This window comes from Pelodiscus sinensis, chromosome 26, assembly GCF_052426305.1.
Source record: "Pelodiscus sinensis isolate ZL-2025 chromosome 26, ASM5242630v1, whole genome shotgun sequence".
NCBI lineage: Eukaryota > Metazoa > Chordata > Testudines > Trionychidae > Pelodiscus > Pelodiscus sinensis.
In genome coordinates, this window is record NC_143077.1 from 22,024,368 (window position 1) to 22,049,523 (window position 25,156).

The 25,156-nt window shown below is 50.0% G+C and overlaps 1 protein-coding gene across 4 annotated transcripts in view; it reads right to left on the reverse strand.

Moving 5' to 3' along the window:
* ZMPSTE24 (zinc metallopeptidase STE24) overlaps positions 1-25,156 on the reverse strand; it is a 67,838-nt gene that overhangs the window by 28,712 nt on the left and 13,970 nt on the right. The window lies entirely within an intron of this gene.

Consider the following 25,156-nt stretch of genomic DNA (forward strand, 5'->3'; position numbering starts at 1 on the left):
GATGTTTTTCCAAAAACATAATGTAGCTTAACCACAACTTAATCAAGGATTTACTGGGTGAAATTCTTTGGCTTGTGATAAGCAGTAACTTGGAGTAGATGATGATGGTCCTTTGTGGCCTTAAAGTCTATGAATCTCTGAACACATGTTCATAAGTATTTCAAGACAGGGAGGAAATATATAGGGCAAAGTTCAAATATATAAAGCCCAACAATGTAACAGACACAGAATGCTCTAATCAGAACCCAGAACACAAGGGAAAATTAACTACACACATTTCTGTTAATAAGATACCGTCTTGAGTGATTTGTCCAAAAGTACTGACCATTCTTAATTACATCCTGTTATTTTCTATGAAGGATAGATAGAGATCAATTTGTCCAGGACAGCAACTTTTTTCATTTGACAAGCTATTGTATAAACTAGATCCAGCATAAACTATTTGAATAGAGCAAAAACACACCAACTGACTGGAACAGCTAAGCATCAAGATCTCCTCCTGTGCAACAGCTTACATCAAGTCTGTCATAAAAGCCAAAGCTCTAAGTATATAGAATCATAGAATCATAGGACTGGAAGGGACCTCGAGAGGTCATCGAATCCAGCCCCCCGCCCTCAAGGCAGGACCAAGCTCCATCTACACCATCCCTGACAGATGTCTATCTAACCTGTTCTTAAATATCTCCAGAGAGGGAGATTCCACCACCTCCCTTGGCAATTTATTCCAATATTTGACCACCCTGACAGTTAGGAATTTTTTCCTAATGTCGAATCTAAACCTCCCCTGCTGCACTTTAAGCCCATTACTCCTTGTCCTGTCCTCAGAAACCAAGAGGAACAAATTTTCTCCTTCCTCCTTGTGACACCCTTTTAGATATTTGAAAACCGCTATCATGTCCCCCCTTAATCTTCTTTTTTCCAAACTAAACAAGCCCAGTTCATGAAGCCTGGCTTCATAGGTCATGTTCTCTAGACCTTTAATCATTCTTGTCACTCTTCTCTGTACCCTTTCCAATTTCTCCACATCTTTCTTGAAATGTGGCGCCCAGAACTGGACACAGTACTCCAGCTGAGGCCTAACTAGTGCAGAGTAGAGCGGCAGAATGACTTCACGAGTTTTGCTTACAACACACCTGTTGATACAACCTAGAATCATATTTGCTTTTTTTGCAACAGCATCTCACTGTTGACTCATTCAACTTGTGGTCCACTATGACCCCTAGATCCCTTTCCGCCATGCTCCTTCCTAGACAGTCGCTTTCCATCTTGTATGTATGGAACTGATTGTTCCTTCCTAAGTGGAGCACTTTGCATTTCTCTTTATTAAACTTCATCCTGTTTACCTCTGACCATTTCTCTAACTTGCTACGGTCATTTTGAATTATGTCCCTATCCTCCAAAGAAGTTGCAACCCCACCCAGTTTGGTATCATCTGCAAACTTAATAAGCATACTCTCTATCCCAATATCTACATCATTGATGAAGATATTGAACAGTACGGGTCCCAAAACAGACCCTTGCGGAACTCCACTTGTTATCTGAAGGATAAACTTAACTGTTGTCAGTATGACCCCTGCTGTTAAAGTCCGGTCTTTGTAAAGAGGTACGTGCTTGAACACAGGTATAGAAAAGGTTTGAACCTGTTGTAAGGCCTGCAAAAGGACTGTGAGGGGACAAATGATGATTGGAGGGAATTTGGTGCAAAGGGGCATGACCTGTATATGCATGCAATTGTAAGTGGTCAGTAAAAGGGGGGTAATTACCCTGTAAGAAAGTACAAAAGACCTTGACTTTTGTTCGGGCAGTTGCAGAAACTTTGCAGAAACTTTTTTTTCTCCTGAGTATCCTGGAGGTTTTTGCCCTGGAATGCATTCCTGAATAAAGCTGGTTGCTTAAGAAGGGTGTCTGGAATTGATTTGGTAGGGGTTTTGGGCCCCCATCCGAACCCTCGGATTAAATTCTCCGTCATTTATGGTGTTAGAAGTGGGATGGATCGGGACACCAGGTGATTGTGACGAGCCGGACCAGAGAGACTGAACAGAAAGGCGCCATACAAATCGGTAAGAGATCCGTGTTAAAAAATCTCACTGTTCTGTTCCTCTCTCCTTGTCCTGAACGGCTGCTTTCACTGGCGGTAAGCGTCCACCCTACGTTAAGAACATCCTTCCCAAGCAACTGTAAGTCTTTCTCTTTTCTTTTTCTTTATTTTTTTTGTTTTGAATAAGTTTGTTTAAAAGGGGACTGTGGAAAGACACAGAAACAGGGTCAGCTCAGGCTTGAAGCTGAGAGGAAGGCAGGTTAGTGCCGGATTGGAACTGTCTTATAGGTAATAGGACAGGGATTATGGGGAATAAAGAATCTAAGATAGATCCAAAAATCCCATTGGGTAAAATGCTGCAGATTTATAGTCAGCCAGGGAAATTGCCAGCAGGTCTTAAGCTCAAGAGGCTGGCAAAGCTCACACACGCGTGGAATGAATATACTTATGTAGAATCAGAATTGCAATTCCCAGTTCAAGGTACCTTTCAATTAGAGAAATTAAATTATTTAAAGGGTGTCTTAGAGTCCAGTCACCCCTCCCAGATGAATTATTGGCACCTCTGGGATGATCAGGCCTCTAAATTAAGAGATAAATCCATAATGGCTAGCCTAAAGGACTCAAATGAAAAACTGAAAAAAACAATTGGCAGAAATAAAGGAGAAATCTGACTCCTCTAAAGTTTGTCCACCTCCGTACGTTCCTACACCAAGCGTGCCCAGCGGAATCTACCCATCCATCTCGAAACCACCAGCTCCGCTGCCAGACCCACCTGCAGATCTATTGGACCTGTGGGTCCCTGTAGCGGGCCTCCCGCTCCACCACAGCGCCCCCTGCCGTCTGTTCGGGGAATTAGATCTGCCGGCAGGTGGCGCGGTCTTTCAGGACACTGCCCTCCGGCAATGTCCACAATAGCCTGAGCTTTTCCCCCCTTCCGGGGGACGGTTAGTTGTAGGTCGGCAGGCCTTTAGGAGGCGGTTCCTCCGCCCTGGCACAATGGGTGGCTAGTCCACCCTATGGCCCTACCGTGCCTTAAAATAGTCCGAGTCTATGAGTCTATCTCCGGCCTTATTTCAGGTCGGGATGAGAGACAATAGTTCAGGAGCCCGGCCTTGCTTCAGGCCCGGGCCATGGGGGAAGAAATTCCGCATATATTCAAGTCTCTTAACTCAGTTAGGGGCAGGGCAACAGTCCTAGTCCTGGCCCTTTAAAAGGTCCGGTCCGGTCCCTGGCCGGGTACCAAACCCACCATACGGTGGCCCAGGCCCTCGAGCAGGGCAGGGCGGCAAAACACAGTAAGCTGAGCCGGCCCTACCGCAGGGCAGGGCACCAAATGGCAGCCAGGCCCTGATTCAAGGCGTGGCCGCAAACAAACACACAGGTTTGCAGAAGCTCCTAGTTCCAGAGCTGGGCAGGTAGTGCACCTGCAGCAGTGGCAAGGGGAGATTGCCACCCGGTTAGTGGGTGGCAGGCCCACCCACTCCACTGCGCCCCGGCCCAGGGGCCCTGGATGCAGCAGTTCAGCTGCTACGGGCTCAGCAGGGGCTCCAGCCCGCAACTTGCTGGCCTAGGGCTGTTCTCAGCCCATGCTACCCCCTGGGCCGCTTCTTGTCTCCCCCTTCGCTGGTACCTGTACCTCCAGCAGGTCTATCGGGGAGTCGAAGCGCTGTCGTCCCAGCAGTGTCCGGTCGGCCCAATCCAGGGGGTCAAGGGGTTGGAACTCTGCAGTGTCCCGCGGGCTCGCCTGGCCCCGGCGTTCCAGTACCCATCGGGGTTCCAGCTGGTCCAGCGGCTCGGGCCAGTCCTCTGGGTCCACGGGAGGTTCGGCTGGCTGGCTTGGCCAGGCCTCCGTAGCCCTGGCAGGGAAGCCTTGGCTGGCCTCCGGGGAGGCTGCTGAGGGCTGTCTAGGCCCGGTCTTAGCCTCCCCGGGCAGGAGCTCTGGACAGGCCTCCGTCTCCTTCAGAGGCTGGGCCCTGACTGAGCTCCCTGGCGGCCCTCTTATACTCCTAGCCCCGCCCTTTGACTTCCGGTCAGGTAGGGGGCGGTGCTAGGCTGGGCCCAAAATGGCTCCCTGAGGGGTTTCTCCGCCTCCGGCTCAGTGGGTGACCACTCTACCCCACTACAGTCCCCAATTTCCCGGCTCCCCTTCCCACCGACCTGCCCCAGCATCAGCAAATATTGCTTACCGATCATTCAGCTGCATCAGCCCAATTTGAATCCCCCGCACATACACTTCTGCAGGGGTAGTGGGGAATGTCAACCTGGCCAATAAAACTTCGGACTGTGAGCATACTCAGAGTCCAGTAATTCTAAAGCGGTCAGAAGTCTCCTCAAAAATGCTGCAGCGGACATTGGCAAAAGACTTAAAGGACCTGGGGTTTGTTATAACTAAAATAGATCCCGAAAATAACTCAGAGACTATAAGTAATGAAGTAAATAAGGATGTGATTATTGAAGTTGGACCTAAAAGTTTCCCTGGACTGTTTAAAGAGAATATTAATCTTTTCCCACTCAGACAATTTCCTAATCCAGCAGGGGGTGCTCCAGCCCTTATCCACGTCCCCTGGACACCTAATGACATCATGAATTTTAGGCTTACTCTCCCAAAAATAAGAGAGGATCCTGTGGGCTTGCAAAGGGAGTTGCGCCAGATTTTTGAAGTTTATCAGCCTACCCACAGAGACATTGACATGCTACTCTCGGGAATAATGGAACCCCATGAGAAGCAAACTCTTTACACCCAAGCAAGGCGAGGCCCAGGGGATACTCCTGCCCACCTGGGTGAGCAATGGCCCCAAGATTTGCCAGGAATTCCTGCTACTGCTGCAGAACGTACCGGGCTAGCAAATGACCGTACAGGTCTCCTAAATGCAATTACCGAAATGGCTCCAGTGCAAACTGATTGGTCTATAAGCAGGCATGTCCAAAGTCCGGCCCGCGGGCCAATTGCGGCCCGTGTTCCGGTTTAATACGGCCCTGTGACGTAGTGGGGGTACTTGCTGGGCTGTGGTGACCTCTGCTGTCTGGAGCAAGACCCAGCAGGGAAAGCCTCGCTAGGCAGAGGTAAGGCCAAACTTGTCGAACCAGTGGCCAGACACCCCCCATGGAGAGGAACAAAGGAAGGTGAATGCTGCCCTGGACTGGGGGGCAGGGCTGCAAGGGAATTTAGTTGTTACTGTGGGAGAGCATGGAGGAGAGCCTAGGGAGAGGAGCTGGAGTTTAGGGGCCCAGTCTCCCCCCAACTCAAGGGGGCCTGAGGCATCCTAGCCCAGTTCTGTGACCAGACTACATCTGTGCTATGCTGTATCCTGGAGAGGCAATAAACTTCCTCTATTCCACCGGCTGGTGCAGTCTGTTTGTGCCATTTCGGGGTGCAGGAGACGGGGAACCCCCAACGCGCCGTCACACTGGTGTCAGGAGTGGGATGCACTGCACCCCGTGGATGAAGCTCCCAGCGGCAAGCGACAAGGCGCAGTAGAAGCAAGAGCCCTGGAGCCAGGCGTGCTGGAGACAGAGCGAAGCGGTTCCTGGGAATCGTGGGGCGCTGCAGCACTAGACTGGTGAGTCTGCACCGAGGGGCCCAGCGGGCAGATGGCCTACGCCCGACTCTTGAAGGCAGAGCTGGTGGGGCTGTGCAGAGAGAGGGGCTTGCCGGTGCGGAAAGCAACCAAGGCCCAGCTGATTACCCAGCTGGAAGAGAATGACCAGCCACGGGGCCAGGATCTTGTCCCCAGGGGAAGCAGCCAGACCCCCCCCTGAGAGTGTGTCAGGCTCAGAGAGGGGGAGGAGCGCTGGAACCCACCGGAGAGATGAGACAGCGTCTCCCGGGAGGCCTGCAAGCCGTAGCCCATCTAGGGCAGGGGCCAGCCCAGCGGAGCTGCGGCGGCTGGAGATCCAGCTGCGGATGAAGGAATTGGAAGTACAGGACCGAGAGAAGGAGCGCCAAGATCGAGAGAGGGACCGCCAGGATCGAGAGAAGGAGCGCCAAGATCGAGAGAGGCAGCGACAGCATGAGCTGGCCATGGCAGAGCGGAGAACCTGCGGGGCCCCGGCTGCGCCAAGAGTGGATGGGCCCCAGAGTCCCGGGGATGCCAGGCGCTTGGAGAGGCTCACGGTGGCCCAATTGAAGGACGTGGGCGACATAGACGGGTTCCTCAGCTCCTTTGAGAGGGCCTGTGGGCTGCAACAGGTCCCCCCAGCTGACTGGCTGCAGGAGCTCATCCCCGCACTGAACCAGGAGGCGGCCGGAGTGCTCAGTCAGCTGGAGGACCTACAGCCAGGGGATTACAACCGAGTCAAGGAGGCCCTGCTGCACAAGTTCGGGCTGACCCCCGAGATGTACAGGAAGAAGTTCCGGGGGGTACAGAAAGGGCCACGGGAGACCTATGTGGACCTGGCCTCCCGCCTGGCGCAATACTGCCGCAAGTGGGTCTCGGGAGTCGGAGCCCAGACCGCAGAGGAGCTGCTCAAGCTGGTCATGATGGAGCAGTTCTATGAAGCGTGCCCACCCAAACTGAGGCTGTGGCTCAAGGACCGGAGACCAGAGAACCCCCAGGAGGCCGGGAGACTGGTGGATGAGTTCACGGAGAGCCGGTCCGGGGGTGAACGGGAGTCCCGGAGAGAAAGAGAATCGCGCAGAGACCGGTTCTCGGCGGAGCAACGGAGAGAGACACCTCCGAGGCGAGCCCCAGGGACCAGGACCAGTCGTCGATACCCCAGAAAACCAGCCAGAGCCCGGGCAGAGCCGACCCGAATGGGCCCACACAACCTAACTTGCCATCGCTGTGGGCAACGAGGCCACAAGAGAGCTCAATGCACCAGGCGCAAGAACAGGTCCCATGACCTGGGACGTTCCAGGGTTAACTGGCTGGGGCGGGAGGAAGGGCCGGCTGCCCCAGTGGCAGGGGCTGGCCGGCAAACCTCCGCTCAGGGAGGGGGGAAGGATGCTCAGTGCACCTCCCCTGGGAGGTCTGACCCTCGGGAGACAGATTTATCCGTGCACCGGGTGGGGGCGGGGCGGCCCCTACGGAGGGACTGCCTCGTACCCCTGGAGGTGGATGGCAGGAAGGTGACGGGTTTCTGGGACACGGGGGCGGAGGTGACGCTGGCCCGGCCCGACATAGTGGCCCCAGACCGTATGCTACCCGACACTCAGCTGACACTGAGGGGCATAGGCGGCACCCCCTTTGAGGTACCTGTAGCCAGGGTGCATCTGAAATGGGAGGCCAAGGAGGGCCCCAAGGAAGTGGGGGTGCACCCGCACTTGCCCACAGATGTGCTAATGGGGAGTGACCTAGAGGAGTGGCCAGACGGACCCCACAGGACGCTGGTCACCACCCGTAGCCAGAGCAAGCGAGGGGCTTGCGGCCCGGAACTCGAGGAGGTTCCCCAACAGGGGGCCCAGGGCCCCGTCCCAGCAGACCTAGAGTTGGACCTAGGCAGTGGGGGGAACCACGGCCCTGTCCCAGCCCCAGCCGCTGAATTCCAGGCGGAGGTGCGAGTGGATCCCGCCTTGCAGGCCCTGAGGGACCGGGCTGACCTGGGTGCCGCGCAACCCCTAGGAGGAGATTGCCAGGAGAAGTTCCGGTGGGAGAGGGGATTTCTGTACCGGGAATGGCTTTCCCCCGGGACGGTAGGCAAGTGGGGGCTCCAGCGGCAGCTGGTGGTTCCCCAAAGGTATCGCCGCAAGCTGCTACACCTGGCCCATGACATCCCGTTCTCGGGACACCAGGGGATCCGGCGCACGCGGCTGAGGCTGCTCCAAAACTTCTATTGGCCGGGGATGTTTGCAGCTGTCCAGCGGTACTGCCGGTCCTGCGACTCCTGCCAACGAGTGGGGAAGGCCCAAGACAGGAAGAAAGCTGCATTGAGACCCCTGCCCATCATAGAGGAGCCTTTCCAGAAGGTGGCGATGGATATTGTGGGGCCCTTCAACAGAGCGACCCGGACAGGGAAGAAATACATCCTGGTGGTGGTGGACTTCGCCACCCGCTACCCCGAGGCCGTGGCCCTGCCCTCCATCGAGGCAGACACGGTGGCAGACGCACTGCTGACCATTTTCAGCAGGGTGGGGTTTCCCCAGGAGGTTCTCACGGACCAGGGATCCAACTTCATGTCGGCCCTGCTCCGGTGCTTGTGGGAGAAGAGTGGGGTGCAGCACACCTGGGCCTCGGCGTATCACCCCCAGACCAACGGGTTGGTGGAGAGGTTCAATGGGACTCTGAAGCAGATGCTACGGACCTTTATGCACAAACACCCGCAGGACTGGGACAAGTACCTACCCCACCTGCTGTTTGCGTACAGGGAAGTGCCCCAGGTGTCCACGGGGTTCTCGCCATTCGAGCTGTTATATGGGAGGCGAGTGAGGGGCCCCCTGGACTTATTGAAAGACGAGTGGGAGGGGAAGGTCTCCCCGGAGGGTGAGCCGGTCGTGGAATACGTCCTGACATTCCGGGAAAGACTTGCCGAGCTCATGGGCCTGGCCAGAGAGAACCTGAGCAGGGCCCAGAGGAAGCAGAAGGTCTGGTACGACCGCAATGCACGGGCCCGCGCCTACGCTACCGGGGACCAGGTGATGGTTCTGATCCCCGTGCGGAAGAACAAGCTGCAAGCCGCCTGGGACGGCCCCTTCAAGGTGGTTAAGCAGCTGAACGAGGTGAACTACGTGGTGGAGCTGACGGGCCGGACGCGCGGCCAGCGGGTATATCATGTTAACATGATGAAGCCGTACTGGGACAGGGAGAACTTGGTGCTGGCCGTGTGTAAGCCCTGGGAGGAGCAGGGGGAGGATCCCCTGGTGGGCCTGTTCCCTGGGACCGGAGAGGACTCTTCGCTGGAGTCAATTTCCCTCTCGGACCAGCTCACCCCGGCCCAGCAGGCCGAGATCCGAGAGGTGCTGCGCTCCCACCAGCTGCTGTTCTCCAACAAGCCGGGTCTCACCAACCTGGCTGTCCACCGGGTGCAGACGGGCACTCACCCCCCGGTGCGCTGCTCCCCATTCAGAGTCACAGGGAAAACAGCCCAGGACCTGGAGAGAGAGGTCCAGGACATGTTGGCCCTGGGGGTGATCCAGCCGTCCTCCAGCCCCTGGGCCTCTCCCGTGGTGCTGGTTCCCAAGAAGGACGGGTCGATCCGGTTCTGCGTGGACTACCGGAAGCTCAACGCCATCACGGTGTCCGACGCCTACCCGATGCCAAGGCCCGACGAGCTCCTGGACAAGCTGGGGGGAGCTCGCTATCTCACCACCCTGGACCTAACCAAGGGCTACTGGCAGGTGCCGCTAGACCAGGAGGCCAGACTGAAATCGGCTTTCATCACGCCGCTGGGGCTCTATGAGTTCCTGGTCCTACCCTTTGGCCTCAAAGGGGCGCCGGCCACCTTCCAGCGCCTGGTGGACCAGCTGCTGAGGGGAATGGAGAACTGTGCCCTAGCGTACATCGATGACATCTGCGTCTTCAGCCAGTCCTGGGAGGACCACGTGGCCCAGGTCAGCCAGGTACTGGATCGGCTGAGGGAGGCTGGGCTGACCGTAAAGGCTGGGAAGTGCAAGGTTGGAATGGCCGAAGTGTCCTACCTGGGCCATAAGGTGGGGAGTGGCTGCTTGAAGCCAGAGCCGGCCAAAGTGGAGGCCATCCGGGACTGGCCTGTGCCCCAGACCAAGAAGCAGGTCCAGGCTTTCATTGGGATGGCGGGGTACTACCGGAGGTTTGTGCCCAACTTCAGCTCCATCGCTGCCCCGATCACAGAGCTGTGCAGGAAGGGGAGGCCCGACAGGGTGGTCTGGACGGAGCAGTGCCAGAGGGCTCTCTGTGCACTGAAGGGAGCCCTGGCCAAGGCCCCAGTGTTGGTAAACCCAGACTTCGACAAGCCCTTTATCGTGTTTACTGACGCCTCGGACACTGGGCTGGGGGCGGTGCTGATGCAGGCGGACGAGAAAGGGGAACGTCACCCCATCGTGTACCTGAGCAGGAAGCTGCTGCCCCGGGAGCGGAGCTACGCGACCGTAGAGAGGGAATGCCTGGCCATGGTGTGGGCCCTGCAAAAGCTGCAGCCGTACCTGTTTGGCCGGCGTTTCACGGTGTTCACCGACCACTGCCCCCTGACCTGGCTGCACCAGATGAAAGGGACGAACGCCAAGCTGCTGCGGTGGAGCCTGCTCCTGCAGGACTACGACATGGAAGTGATCCACGTCAAGGGGAGCGCCAACATCATCACCGACGCGCTGTCCCGTAGCGAGGGGCCCGAACTTCCCCAGGTCACGAGCGGAGTGACCCTGCTCTATTCGCTCTCGGAGGGGGGAGAACTGTGACGTAGTGGGGGTACTTGCTGGGCTGTGGTGACCTCTGCTGTCTGGAGCAAGACCCAGCAGGGAAAGCCTCGCTAGGCAGAGGTAAGGCCAAACTTGTCGAACCAGTGGCCAGACACCCCCCATGGAGAGGAACAAAGGAAGGTGAATGCTGCCCTGGACTGGGGGGCAGGGCTGCAAGGGAATTTAGTTGTTACTGTGGGAGAGCATGGAGGAGAGCCTAGGGAGAGGAGCTGGAGTTTAGGGGCCCAGTCTCCCCCCAACTCAAGGGGGCCTGAGGCATCCTAGCCCAGTTCTGTGACCAGACTACATCTGTGCTATGCTGTATCCTGGAGAGGCAATAAACTTCCTCTATTCCACCGGCTGGTGCAGTCTGTTTGTGCCATTTCGGGGTGCAGGAGACGGGGAACCCCCAACGCGCCGTCACAGGCCCCACAGGTAATTTGGCAATATCTATCTTTTATGGCCCCCAACGAATCCATATGTATTGAGATGAATACATTGTAAAATCTCAGTTAATGTCAGATGGTCTAAATCAGTTAAATATATTTGGACACAACATGTATACTTGGTGTTATGTTCCTGTTCATATTTTTTGAACTTAAAAGTTGACAGACAACCTTTATTACCAATAATATGTAATGTACTTTACAATGTTCCTGACATATATTTCAGCTTCTTGGATTTTTTTTTCATCTGGCCTTCAGATATGAAAGGCAGAGTGATTTAACACCTGTTTAGATTTGTCATCCATGTGACGAAATGAAAAGTATGCCGTTTGCAATAAACTTTGCATAAAATAGTTATTTTGCATTTAATTTTAATGGTTCAAAGAATGTCAGGCAAAATGGTCGGCCCTCACGCATGTTCACTTCATCAAATCTGGCCCTCTTTGAAAAAAGTTTGGACACCCCTGGTCTAAAGTATATAACTGCAAACAGAAGCCAGATGAAAGCCCTATTGATTTTCAGGCAAGGCTCTTTGCAGCCATGAGGAAGTATAGCATCTTTAACCCAAACGATGCCAATATTTGCACTATGGTAGTAACCACCTTTGTGCAGAATTTAAGACCAGAAATTGGGGACAAGATTATTAATATGATTGGATGGAAAATGGAAACTACAGGCAGTCCCCGAGTTACGCGGATCCGACTTATGTCGGATCCGCAGTTACGAACGGGGCCCTTCCTCTCCCTGGTCTCCAGCAGACCAGGGAGAGGAAGCAAAGCGGCGGAACACGCGGGCAGCGGACAGGGCTGTCCGCTGCCCATGCGCTCCGCGGCTTGGCTCTGCTTTGCCCCCCGCCCCGGTCTGCAGACCAGGGGGACGGGGGGGGGGGGGGGGGGGAAAGCAGAGCCAAACCGCGGAGCGCGCGGCCAGCTGACAGCCCAGACCCCAAACAGACCCCGGCGTGGCCCCCAACCTAATGATGTGTGTAATTACTGTGGTGGGTTTGGCCATTGGAAAAATGAATGCCGTAAAAGACGACAAACTACATTTAACCAGGGCCCCAACAAACAGTCCGGACCATCGTCACAAGGACAGAGGTGGCCCAGTACTAACCCCTTTCCAGCAGGTGCACCCAACAGAGACTACCCTCCAGAGGGCCGACAAAGGAGTAATCCATTCTGACTATGCCCAGAGGTTACTGATAAAACATTGCAATGCTCTCTGTTACCTTCTGTCTCTCTTTCTGCTACACCTGATGCCTTAGTTTCATTTTCCGTTAATGGAAACAAACACGAATTTCTAATTGATACTGGTGCCTCTCTTTCCACAATAAGAGAGGATGAAGCTCCCAGCCTGGCCAGAACTGGAGAAATAGTAAATGCTGTGGGGGTTGGAGGAGTAACTATACCCCATGCAATGAGTGAACCGTGTTCCTTAACCATTGGGCCTTTGACAGAGGAACATGCCTTTCTGTTATCTCCCAGTACGCCTGTAAACTTGATGGGTAGAGATCTGCTGTGTAAATTGAATGCTACAATTTATTGTTCCCCTGAAGGGGTCTTTGTTGATATACCCCATAATCAGGCACCAAATTTCCTCATGATGTTAACAACAGATGGACAAGGTATAGACCCAGACTCCAAACTGGAGAGTGTGGAGCTGGACCAGGTACCAACGTCTTTGTGGGCTTCTCACTCCAATGAAGTTGGGAAACTGTTAACAGCAGAGCCTGTACGGATCAGGTATAAACACGGCCGGCCTTACCCTCGAGTGTCTCAGTACCCCTTGTTCCAGGAAGCGGAGGAGGGTATAGCACCTGTAATCTCCTCCCTGTCGGAACAAGGAGTGCTCATAAGAATGCAGTCTGTGTGTAATACCCCAATACTTCCAGTCAAAAAGAAGGGGAAATTTGATGATCAAGGGAGACAGATATATAGATTTGTGCAGGACCTAAGAGCTGTAAATCAGTTTGTTATCCCCAGATTTCCTGTGGTTCCTAATCCAGCAACAATATTGTCCTCTATCCCTGCAGGTGCTAAATGTTTCTCTGTCATAGATTTATGTTCAGCCTTCTTCTCCATTCCCATTGATAAGGATTCACAGTTTTTGTTTGCTTTTTCCTATAAAGGGGAGCAGCTGACCTGGACCAGACTTCCTCAAGGATATACTGAAAGTCGCACCCTTTTCTCACAACTGTTAAAAAGGGACATTCCTTTGTCAAATCCTGATCTAGTGTACTACACTGATGGGTCATGTAAAAGGGATGAAAGGGGAAAACCTTATAAGCGGGTATGCTGTTGTTTCTGATCATGCAATAATTGAAGCTCATTCTCTTCCAGGGATAAAAAGTGCACAAGCTGCTGAACTAATTGCTCTCACTCGTGCTTGTATTTTAGCTACTGATCAATCTGTTAACATTTATACTGACTCAATGTATGCTTTTAATATCTGTCATTCTGTAGGTCAGATTTGGAAACATCGAGGATTCTTAACATCCTCGGGAAGTGCTATTTCTAATGGATCCCTTGTTAATGACCTCTTGCTTGCTATTCAATTACCTTTTGCTATTTCTATTATGCATTGCAGTGCTCATACTGATAAAACTGATACTGTATCAGTAGGAAACAGACGGGCAGATTTTGCAGCCAAGAATGCAGCTGCCTGTGGACCTCCAGCTCCATTTCAAATCCTGGTTGCTGTTTCTGTTCCCCTGACTCTAAATGATTTATCCCTGTTGCAAGCTAGGGCACCTGAGAAGGAACAACACAATTGGTACAAAGCTGGGTGTCGTATTCAAGATAATAACATTTGGCTTTCACCAGATGGACGACCTGTGGCTCCTTCTACATTGGTGTCCCACTTGGCTACCATTACCCATGGAATAGGACATATGAACAAAAGGGGGGTAGCAGACCAGATTCTGAAGCATTGGTATGCGCCCGGGATTCACCAAGCTGCTGCTAAAATCAACAGCAATTGCGCTACTTGCCAAAAGTTCTCTACCCAGGATGGAGAAAAGACTACTCTGAGTGCTCATACTTGGGCCTATGGACCCTTCCAATATTTGCAGATTGATTTTATAGAGTTAACCCTTTCCTGTGGGTTCAAGTATTGTCTGGTTATTGTATGTGTGTTCAGTGGTTGGGTGGAAGCTTTCTCTTGCCACCGAGCGGACGCTACTACTGTGGTGAAGAAATTAGCTACTGAGGTGGTTCCCAGATTTGGAATCCCTTTAAAAATGGACTCGGATAAGGGAACCCATTTCACGGCCAAAATCCTGCAAGATCTGTGTAGAGCCCTCCACATAGAACAACGATCCCATACTCCATATCATCCCTAAAGTTCAGGGCATGTTGAAAGGAAAAACCTCGATATCAAACGGAAGTTAAGCAAGATTATCTCTGATACTGTACTCAAGTGGCCACAGGCATTGCCCCTTGCCCTCATGCATATCCGAAATACCCTGAACCGCAAACATGGTCTCACCCCTTATGAAATCCTATTTGGGAGGCCAATTTTACTTGGATTTGAGCCTCCTGGAAAAATTAATCCTTCCCACTTGTCTGAATGTTATGACGAACTACTTCAATACTGTATACATCTGTCTAAAATTGCTTTTAGTCTCTCCTCTCAGGTTGCAGAAGCCTTACCTGTCCCAACTGATGTGCCTTGCCATGATGTGCAACCAGGAAACTGGGTCCTGATAAAAGAATTCCGGAGGAAAGACTGCCTATCTCCAAGGTGGAATGGTCCCTTCCAAGTCCTGCTGACTACCAACACGGCTGTGAAGGTAGCCGAGCGAGATTCTTGAATACACGCAAGCCATGTGCGCCGCACCGTTGACCCTCATAAGTTGTGTGAATTTGCCTCTCCCGACATATCACCTCCTACTGGACCTGTCAGCCCACAGCCAGAAGAGAACGACTTTCTACCGCTTTCTGAGAAAAATTGAATCACTTCTCCTGAACGAGGGATATACATCTCTCACTACAGGCCAGATCCCTTCTGGTCCTACTAGTCAAGTTGACATTCCACAAAAATCTACACCCGACCTTGCCATTGACCCTACCAGTGGGTTTTCTCAAAGCTGTTTTCCTTCCTCTAGATTTACTTATAACCTCCGTCCGCACAAGTGCTGAAAGGATTACAATCCCTGCACAATGGCTAAACTCTTGTCCCTCCTTTGTATAGGCCTTATTTGGCTCCAAGGGGGGAATGGTATTGGTACTAACACCTTTCTGCAGCTGGCAGAAGGTATGGCACGAGCCGCAAACAAAACTAACTGTTGGGTGTGTGCCTGGGCACCACAAAGCACGCATAGTGGATACCCAATAGGTGCCCTTCCGTTAAACAAAACTGGACTAGTAAGTGATGCACTACTGGAACAAAATGACCAAACTGTATGATTCAATCAGACTGGGTGCATCCAATTATCATTCAGTGGTACAAGCCCCCTAGGTAGGAATCTTACAGGTACCACCTTTGTCGGGAAATCAAGCTGCACACACATTATAACAAAGGTGAATGGGACACATGTATGGCATAATGGTTCCACTATGTCTACCACAAACTTTGGTGCACCCATTCAAACCAGAAATAACAACCATATGGGGAGGGACCACTAGTACAGACCTTTGCAAGGAAGGTAACACCTCTTTGCGAACCGAGCCATGATGATATATCAGTCTGACTCATGGAACATGTATAATTATTGGTGGATATGCGGTAAATTTGCCTATAAAAGGCTTGTGCAGAATGCCTCAGGGTTTTGTTACCTAGGTCTTGTGACACCAGCTATGAGGATTGTTGACACTTTGCCACCAGGGCATATCAGGAACAAGCGGGATGGGTCTTGGGAGAAAGCATGAAACTGGATAGAACAAACTGCCCTTGCAGTAGCTGAAACTACCATTCCATGGGTAGGGCAGGCAAAGACCAATCATGATTTAAAAACAATGTCCCTGCTTATGGAGAAATTCATGAATACCACAGAGGGGGCATTAGGTGTGGTACAGGAAAATTTAAATGAATTGCGAATCTTTACCCAGCAAAACAGACTGGCTCTTGACTATCTACTAGCAGCTCAAGGAGGGGTATGTGGATTAATAGGCCCAGAGTGTTGTGTTAAAGTTTCTGATGTGAGTTCAAACCTAACCACAAGGATAAAGGAAATCCAAACATTGTCTGTCCAGACAAAAACATTTAGAGAGCAGTTGCAAGACTGGAATCCTTTGAATTGGTTAGGAATAGAGTTAAGCGAACTCATGAAGAAAGTGGTGGGAGGAATATTGATGTTCCTTGTCTTAATATGCTCTATATACATAATGATACAGCTAGCCTTATGCTGGATTAAAAGGTGCTTACAAAAGATAGAAAATGTAGCAGAAAGCAAGGTACAACAGATGCTTCTGCTAAATGTACAGAACCCTCCCAAGAAAGGCTACAAAGACACTTGCACGTTTGAGGATGAATGGGAAAGGATGCTTAAGATTAATTGTGATCCACAAGTGGATCAAAGTGGGGGAATGAAGGATAAACTTAACTATTGTCAATATGACCCCTGCTGTTAAAGTCTGGTCTTTGTAAAGAGGTACGTGCTTGAACACAGGTATACAAAAGGAGGGGACAGGTGAAACTGGTTTGAACCTGTTGTAAGGCCTGCAAAAGGACTGTGAGGGGACAAATGATGATTGGAGGGAATTTGGTGCAAAGGGGCATGACCTGTATATGCATGCAATTGTAAGTGGTCAGTAAAAGGGGGGTAATTACCCTGTAAGAAAGTACAAAAGACCTTGCCTTTTGTTTGGGCAGTTGCAGAAACTTTGCAGACTTTTTTTCTCCTGAGTATCCTGGAGGTTTTTGCCCTAGAATGTGTTCCTGAATAAAGCTGGTTGCTTAAGAAGGGTGTCTGGAATTGATTTGGTAGGGGTTTTGGGCCCCCATCCGAACCCTCAGATTAAATTCTCCGTCATATCCCTTTCCAGCAGGATTTAGCACCGTTAACAACAACTCTCTGACTACGGTTATCCAGCCAATTATGCACCCACCTTATCGTGGCCCTATCTAAGTTATATTTGCCTAGTTTATCAATAAGAATATCATGCGAGACTGTATCAAATGCCTTACTAAAGTCTAGGTATATGACATCCACCGCTTCTCCCTTATCCACAAGGCTCGTTATCCTATCAGCATTAGCCTATTAGCATCAATTTCCCAGGATGTATAAATAGCAATTACCTGTTATCAGTTTAATTGTCTATTCTGTTTTTGCCGGTGAGACTGACCAGTTTCTTTCCACTGATCAGAAATGCTATCAGCAATAGCAGACGGGGACTCAATCCAGTATTTGTTGGAAAGGGGAGTGAAAAGACATTTCCCTGCTGCTCAGTGTTCCCTGTAAGTTGTGTAGTTGTGTGAACACTCAGAAAAGATTCAAATGCCGCACAGCTGATTAGCAGAGTGCTCACAGCAAGGTTTTTTGTTTTTACTGGTGGTATGCATTCACACGTGCCTCGGTGCACTTAAAAAACTCTTCTGCATATAGATTAAAAAGTCTGCATATATGGAGGAGAAAGATTAAAAGGAACATTGCTCTTATTTCTGCTCTCAGGACCAAGTCTTTGTCTGTATTTCTTTTCATAGTCTTTAGAGCTGTGGTACAGTGAAAATTATCAGTAGCTAGTTGGTCTGTTTTCACAGTTCACGTCAGACATGTGTAGAAGCAATAAAAGTGACAAGATACTACAGTAAATTTCCGATAATCTGGCACCTTTAGGACCCAGGGGGTGCTGGATTATCAGATATGACGGTCTATCAGAAGGGGGGGCTATGAGGGATCTGGAGTGGGGTGGGGTGAGGATGCCACCACGGACCCCTTATAGCCCCCCCCGAAAATGACCAGCAGCGGCTGAATCAGGGACACCTGGGGCAGAGCAGCTGGAGTGCTGCCGGGTTGGTCCGGTAGCGCCGACCCTTGGCGTAGCGAGACCAACCCAGCAGCACCCCAGCTGCTCTTGGGGACGCTTGGGGCAGAGCAGCTTGGGTGCTGTTGGGTTGGTCCCGCAGCGCCGCTCCTTGGCGCTACTGGGCCAACCCGGCAGCACCCCAGCTGCTCTACCCCAGGTGTCCCCAAGTCAGCCGCTGCTGAAACTGACCAGCGGCTGACTCCAGGAAGCCCGAGACAGAGCTGCCAACCTGGCAGCGCCCCAGCTGCTCTGTCCCAGGCGTCCTGATTCAGCTGCTGTTGAAACTGACCAGCGGCTGACTCCAGGAAGCCCGAAGCAGAGCTGCTCTGCCCCGGGATTCCTGGAATCAGCCGCTGGTCAGTTTCAACAGCAGTTGAATCGGGATGCCTGGGACAGAGCAGCTGGGGCGCTGCCAGGTTGGTCCCCGCAGGGCAGCGCCGCACCGCACCTCGGCACTGCAGGGACCAACCCAGCAGCACCCTAGCTGCTCTGCCCCAGGTGTACCCAAGTCAACTGCTGCTGAAACTGACCAGCAGCTGATTCCAGGAAGCTGGGGCAGAGCACCTCTGCCTTGGGCTTCCTGGAGTCAGCCGTTGGTCAGTTTCAGCAGCAGCTGAATCGGGGACAACTGGGGTGCTGTCGGGTTGGTCCCGCAGCCCTGAGGGGCAGCGCTACAGGACCTACCCGGCAGCACTCCAGCTGCTCTGCCCCCGGCTTCCCCGATTCAGCCGCTGGTCAGTTTTAGCAGCGGCTGAATAGGGGAAGCTGGGGGCAGAGCAGCTCCAATGGTCCGGCTGCCCGGAGCACTTCTGGGTTCCTGATGGTGCCAGACCATCAGGAGTGCCGGACAATCAGATGCCGGACCATCGGAGTTTTACTGTATTTGAAGGTTATACAATATAGGTCTGTCAACTTTTGAAAATATATATCTTATAACACATCCTAGCTAAAGCAAGCACTATGTTAAACACAATTTTCCTCTCTTTATAGAAAGGGGCTGTCATGTTTGACATTGTGTGAGCTTGTCATGATGGTACTCCAAAAGAAAGAACTCTCGTCTGCAGTTCTTGGTCCAGCAAAAGAGGGCATAAGGTGTCCCTATGTCTTGCTCAGCAAGTTTTCCTGTAGTGCTATCAGGTAGATTTGATGTTTAAGAAGCCATCATGTCTAAGAGCTTCACTGCCTCTGAGGAAAAGGCAAGTTTACAATGCAAAAAATGTCAACACAAAATAGATTAAAAATTCCTTATCTCAGAATTGCCTACAGAAGGGCTAGCCTAGGTTTTAGAACGGTTCTCTCCAGGAATAGCCCTTAGCAACCTGTTTGATCATAGGAAAGTAAATCACAGTGAATTACTGTTCAACACTAGCACTTTGAGAGTCATCTCTGATTAATTCTTAGGAAATTCAGTGCAACAGTAAAATTTGTGACAGAAACAGTTACCAGACTACTAGTGAGACCTCTTGACACTCATTTTGCATTTTCTCTGTGTGTGTCACAGTAGCTTTTATGATGGCTATAAGTTTTGCATATAGTGTCTAATTTGGATATATTCTCTAGAATCCCAATTTATAACCTATTTCCAAACCAAATTTGCCTAACTTCAACTTCCAGCCATTGGACTGTTTTACTTTCTTTTGCTGGATTGAAGAGCCAATTATCAAATATTTTTTCCTTATATAGGGTACTTGCAGACTGATCAAATTCCCCTCTTAATTTTCTCTTTATTAAGATAAACAGATTTAGTTTATAGAATCTGTCACTATAAGGCACATCTTTAATCACTCTCCTGGCTTCCACTGTGGGCACTCCATGACCCTCCCTCCTGCCCTCTGCCTCAGAGTTCTAACATATCTCTGCAGTAGAGAAGAAACTGAGGGACGGTTGACAGCGCATATGCACTGGCACACTCACCATGGCATAAGCAGCACCGCCAGCACCCAGGGGTACTGCTGCTAAAAAGTGTAAATTGTAAGTGCAGGGGCACCGAGACACCTACAATGGAGCACCCACAGGGACAAACATCTCAAAGAACATCATTTTCTGCACAAGGTGAAAAATCTCTCTTTTATCCAATGAACGTGAACTGGAGTTAGCAAAGGCAGATTCAGAATTAAGGAGTGTGCCTTTGCCAGATGAAAATGCAGTGATGATTCTGAAAGGTCCACCATCAGAAGGAACTGGAGGATTTTTGAGTTCTCAGATGTCAATGGAATTGGCTAATTGTTCTGCTTTTGTGAAGAGAGAGGAATCATCTCTTCGATATTTTGAGGGCAGTGGACAGACAAGAAGTCATACTTCCCTAATTAGTGGAACTGAGTTAGCCAGCAAAGGCAGTCTGGAAAACTTCTTCAATCACTCAGTCCTCATCTAAGAAGGCAAATAAATTATATCTGTTCTCTCAAGCAAGAAACTGGCTGGTCTTCATATTCTTCTCCTAATTTTTTTGTGGTCAGCATAGTATCTCAAACTGAAAAGATGCCCAAGCTCGGTCTACTCCAGGAGGTGGAAATACCATTTTTCTATCAGGGGCCATTGACCCCCCCACAAAAAAAATCAGTTGGGGGTCTGTGAGTGTCATATCCCATGGTGACAAATGAAGAGTAGAAGGCAGGTACGTTGGGTTTCTTGGGGAACTGTGACCAAAGCCGAGGTAAGTGGGGAAATCGGTTACCAGGAAGAAGCACAAGGAGGAACGAGAAACAAAGGAGGACCTGATTTGAATGAAGAAGGTAGGGCAATCAACTGGTTATCTAAGATGTGTGTACATAAATGCAAGAAGCCTGGGAAACAAACAGGAAGAATTAGAAGCCCTGGCCCAGTCAAAGAACTATGATTTGACTGGAATAACAGAGACTTGGTGGGATGACTTGCATGACTGGAGCGCTGTCATGGAAGGCTATAAACTGTTCAGGAAGAACAGGCCGGGGAGAAAAGGAGGAGGAGTTGCACTCTATGTAAGAGAACAGTATGACTGTTAGGAGCTCCAGTATATAGAGGAAAAGTCTGTTGAGAATCTACAGGGGGAGGGATAGCTCAGCGGTTTGAGCACTGGCTGGCTAAACCCAGGGTTGTGAGCTCAATCCTTGAGGGGACCATGTAGGGATCTGGGGCAAATCTGTCAGGGATGGTACTCGGTCCTGCCGTGAGGGCAGGGGACTGGACTCAATGATCTCTCAAAGGTCCCTTCCAGTTCTATGTCATAGATATATCTCCGTATATTATTATTATGGGTTAAGTAAAGAGGTGGAAGCAACTGGGGTGATGTTGTGGTTGGTGTCTGCTATAGACAGGTGTATGAGGTACACGAGTCTTTCTTTGGACAACTGAGAGAAGCTTCCAGATCACAGGCCCTGGTTCTCATGGGGGACTTGAATCACCCTGACATCTGTTGGCAGACCAATACAGCAGTACACAGGCAATCCAGGAAATTTCTGGAGAATGTTCAGGATAACTTCCTGGTACAAGTGCTGAAGGAACTGGCCAGGGGCCATGCGCAGTTTGACCTTCTGCTCACAAACAGGGAGCAACTAGTAGGGGAAGTAGAGGTGGGTGACAACCTGGGAAGCAGTGATCATGAGATGGCAGATTTTAGGATCCTGACGAAAGGAAGAAAAGAGAGTAGCAAAATACACACCCTGGACTTCGGAAAAGCAGACTTTGACTCCCTCAGAAAACTGATGGGCAGGATTCCCTGGGATGCTTACATGAAAGGGAAAGGAGTCCAGGAGAGCTGGTGGTATTTTAAAGAAGCCTTATTAAAGGTACAGGAAGAAACCATCCTGATGTGCAGTAAGAAAAACAAATATGGTCGGCGACCAGATTGGCTTATGGGGGAAATCCTTGGTGAGCTTAAACACAAAAAGGAAGCTTACAAGAAGTGGAAATTTGGACAGATGACTAGGGAGAAGTACAAATATATTGCTTGAGAATGCAGGGGAGTTGTCAGGAAGGTGAAAGCGTAACTGAAATTGCAGCTAGCAAGGGACATGAAGGGTAACAGGCATGTTAGCAATAAGAGGTTTCTACATGCATGTTAGCAATAAGAGGGTGATCAGAGAGGGTTTGGGGCCCTACTGGATGAGGGAGGTAACCTAGTGACAGATTATGTGGGGAAAGCTGAAGTACTCAATGCTTTCTTGGCCTCTGTCTTCACAGACAAGGTCAGCTCCCAGACTAATGCACTAGGCAACACAGTATGGGAAGGAGGTGGGCAGCCCTTGGTGGGTAAAGAACAGGTTAGGAACTATTTAGAAAAGCTAAACGTACACAAATCCATGGGTCCGGATTTAATGCACCCGAGGGTACTGAGGGAGTTGGCAAATGTCATTGAGGAGCCTTTGGCCATTATCTTTGAAAACTTGTTGACATCAGGAGAGATTCTGGATGGTTGGAAAAAGGCAAATGTAGTGCCCATCTTTAAAAAAGGAAAAAAGGACAATCCAGGGAACTACAGACCAGTCAGCCTTACCTCAGTCCCCAGAAAAATCATGGAGGGGATCTTCAAAGAATCCATTTTGAAGCACTTGGAAGAGGGGAAGTGATCAGGAATAGTTAACATGGATTCACGAAGGGCAAGTCATGCCTGACCAATCTGATTAGCTTCTAGGATGAGGTAACTGGCTCTGTGGACATGGGAAAGTCAGTGGATGTGATATACCTTGACTTTAGCAAAGGTTTTGATACCATCTCCCACAATATTCTTGCCAGCAAGTTAAGGAAGTATAGATAGGATAAATGGACTGTAAGATGGATAGAAAGCTGGACAGACAGTCAGCCCAACGGATAGTGATCAACGGCTCGATGTCAGGTTGGCGGTCAGTTTCTAGCGGAGTGCCCCAAGGAATGCTTCTAGGACCGGTTTTGTTCAACATCTTTATCAATGACCTGGATGAGGGGATGGATTGCACCCTCACCAAGTTCGCAGCTGACACTAAACTAGGGGAGACAGATATGCTGGAGGGCAGAGACAGGGTCCAGAGAGACCTAAACAGATTAGACAATTGGACCAAAAATCTGAGGAGGTTCAACAAGGACATATGTAGACTCGTGCATTTGGGACGGAAGAATCCCAAGCATTGTTACAGGCTGGGGACCGATTGGCTAAGTGGCAGTTCTGCAGAAAAGGACCTGGGGATTACAGCGGATGAGAAGCTGGATATGAGTCAACAGTGTGCCCTTGTAGCAAAGAAGGCTAATGGTATATTAGGTTGCATTAGGAGGAGCATTGCCAGCAGATCTAGAGAAGTGATTATTCCCCTTTATTCGGCTCTTGTGAGGCCACATCTGGAGTATTGTGTCCAGTTTTGGGCTCCCCATTATAGAAAGGATGTGGACTCATTGGAGAGGGTCCAGCGGAGGGCAACCAAAATGATTAGGGGGCTGGAGCACATGATCTATGAGAAGAGACTGAGGGATTTGAGATTGTTTAGTCTGCAGAAGTGAAGAGTGAGGGGGGATTTGATAGCAGCCTTCAACTTCCTGAAGGGAGGTTCCAAAGGGGATGGAGAGAGGCTGTTCACAGTAGTGATGGTTGGCAGAACAAGGAGCAATGGGCTTAAGTTACAGGGGGGGAGGTCTAGGTTGGATATTAGGAAAAACTAATTCACTAGGAGGATGGTGAAGCACTGGTATGGGTTACCTAGGGAGGTGGTGGAATCACCATCCATAGAGATTTTTAAGTCTCAGCTTGACAAAGCCCTGGCTGGGTTGATTTAGTTGGGATTGGTCCTGCCTTGGGCAGGGGGCTGGACTTGATGACCTCCTGAGGTCTCTTCCAGCCCTAAGATTCTATTAGCCCTAAGGGAAGGTTTTCACCCAGGGTCTCTGTCATCTGAACCAGAGGAAAATTCCTTCCCAACCCCAAATTTCAGTCCTGATCACCACCACCCGTCTTTTCTTAATCAAAAACTTGCTCCCAATGCATTCTATGAACTTACTGGACATTTTGTGTTTTGCCTTATTGAGGGATGTAAGTGACTAGTTGGCTATCCAATAAGCATATCTGATAGTCAACTTGTGACTTGACTAGTCGCTTCCCACCCTTGCTTCCTCTATCAGACAGTGGCAGGGGGAGGAGATGGAAGAGAGCACAAGTTGGTATTCGGGAGAGTCGGCTTAAAACCTGGTCTCCCCCCCCGCCCTCCCAGCACTATCTCCAAGGAGGGGAAGAGGCATAGCAGGGGACTGAGCGCAAACCTGGAATTAACTGTCCCAGCTTTTGCCTGGACCCTCCCGTTGTGCTTCCGTCTTGTAAGTGTATTAATAGCCTACTGGCTCTTAATACATTTAAAAGGCAGAGCTGCAGTGGGGTTAAGCTCCCGGGGGCCAGGAGGTAACCCCGCTGCAGCTCTGCAGTTCCCCCCCTTATCAACTAATTGACTAGTTGATGGAAATTCCTTCAACTAGTTGATTAGCTGATTAAATGCCATTTAACATCCCTAGCCTTATTCTTTTCCAACAGATGCTCGAGTAGTAAGTCTCCCATTACTATTACGTCTTGCACTTTGGATATTTCTGATATTTGTTTTGAGCATGGCTCACCTTCTTCTCTCCTCATGGTTTAGTGGTCTATAGTGGACCCCAACCATGAAGCAAGTTTTTTGGACCTGCTCATTTTAAAATGTCTAACTTCAGTAGCTGTTGTTAAGCATCCGTTTGTGCTAATAACAGAATAAAAAGTGTATAATTACTATAATGATATGGTGATTTTTTTTCCAAATAACCACCAGAAATTTTTAAAGTGTACATTTCTGCCTTTTCTTCATTATTATTGACAATTCTTCCATTCCCATTCAGTGGATGAATGCCATTGTTACAATTCATTTTAATCCTAATATATTTATAAACTTCTTACTGGCCTTAACTCTTCTAAACAGATTCTTCCCTTTGTCCCTTTGCTTCCCTCAATTTTCTCCAATTTCAAGCTTCTGATTTATGTTGATTACTTTCAACTTCTTCTTTCTTCTGTTTTTTGTCTGTTTTATAACAGCAGCTTTCATTTCCCCTCTAAACCAGGTAAGTTTCAGATGGCCTTCTTTCTTGATTGTTGGACTGTTGCTTAACACATTTCTAAAAAAAATGCTGAAGTTTGAATGTGACCTAACTGAAGAGCAAGACGACAATCTCTTATCCTATTCTGCCCTCTTGTCAACCATAGCAGCAAATTCTGACTGACAAATTCTAAATGCTACAAAAACAATAATGGGCTTTTTTTTAGAGTCCATACAAGTCAACATGAGTCTTCCCATGGACTTCTACAGGTTTGCATCAGTTCTTATAGATCAGTAATTAATATTAGCAGGAAAAACTGAGGCCTAATCTATACCTAAAAGTTAGGTTGACATAACTATGATGGCTCAGGGAGTGAAAAAAAAATGCCCTAGCTATGCCAACCTAC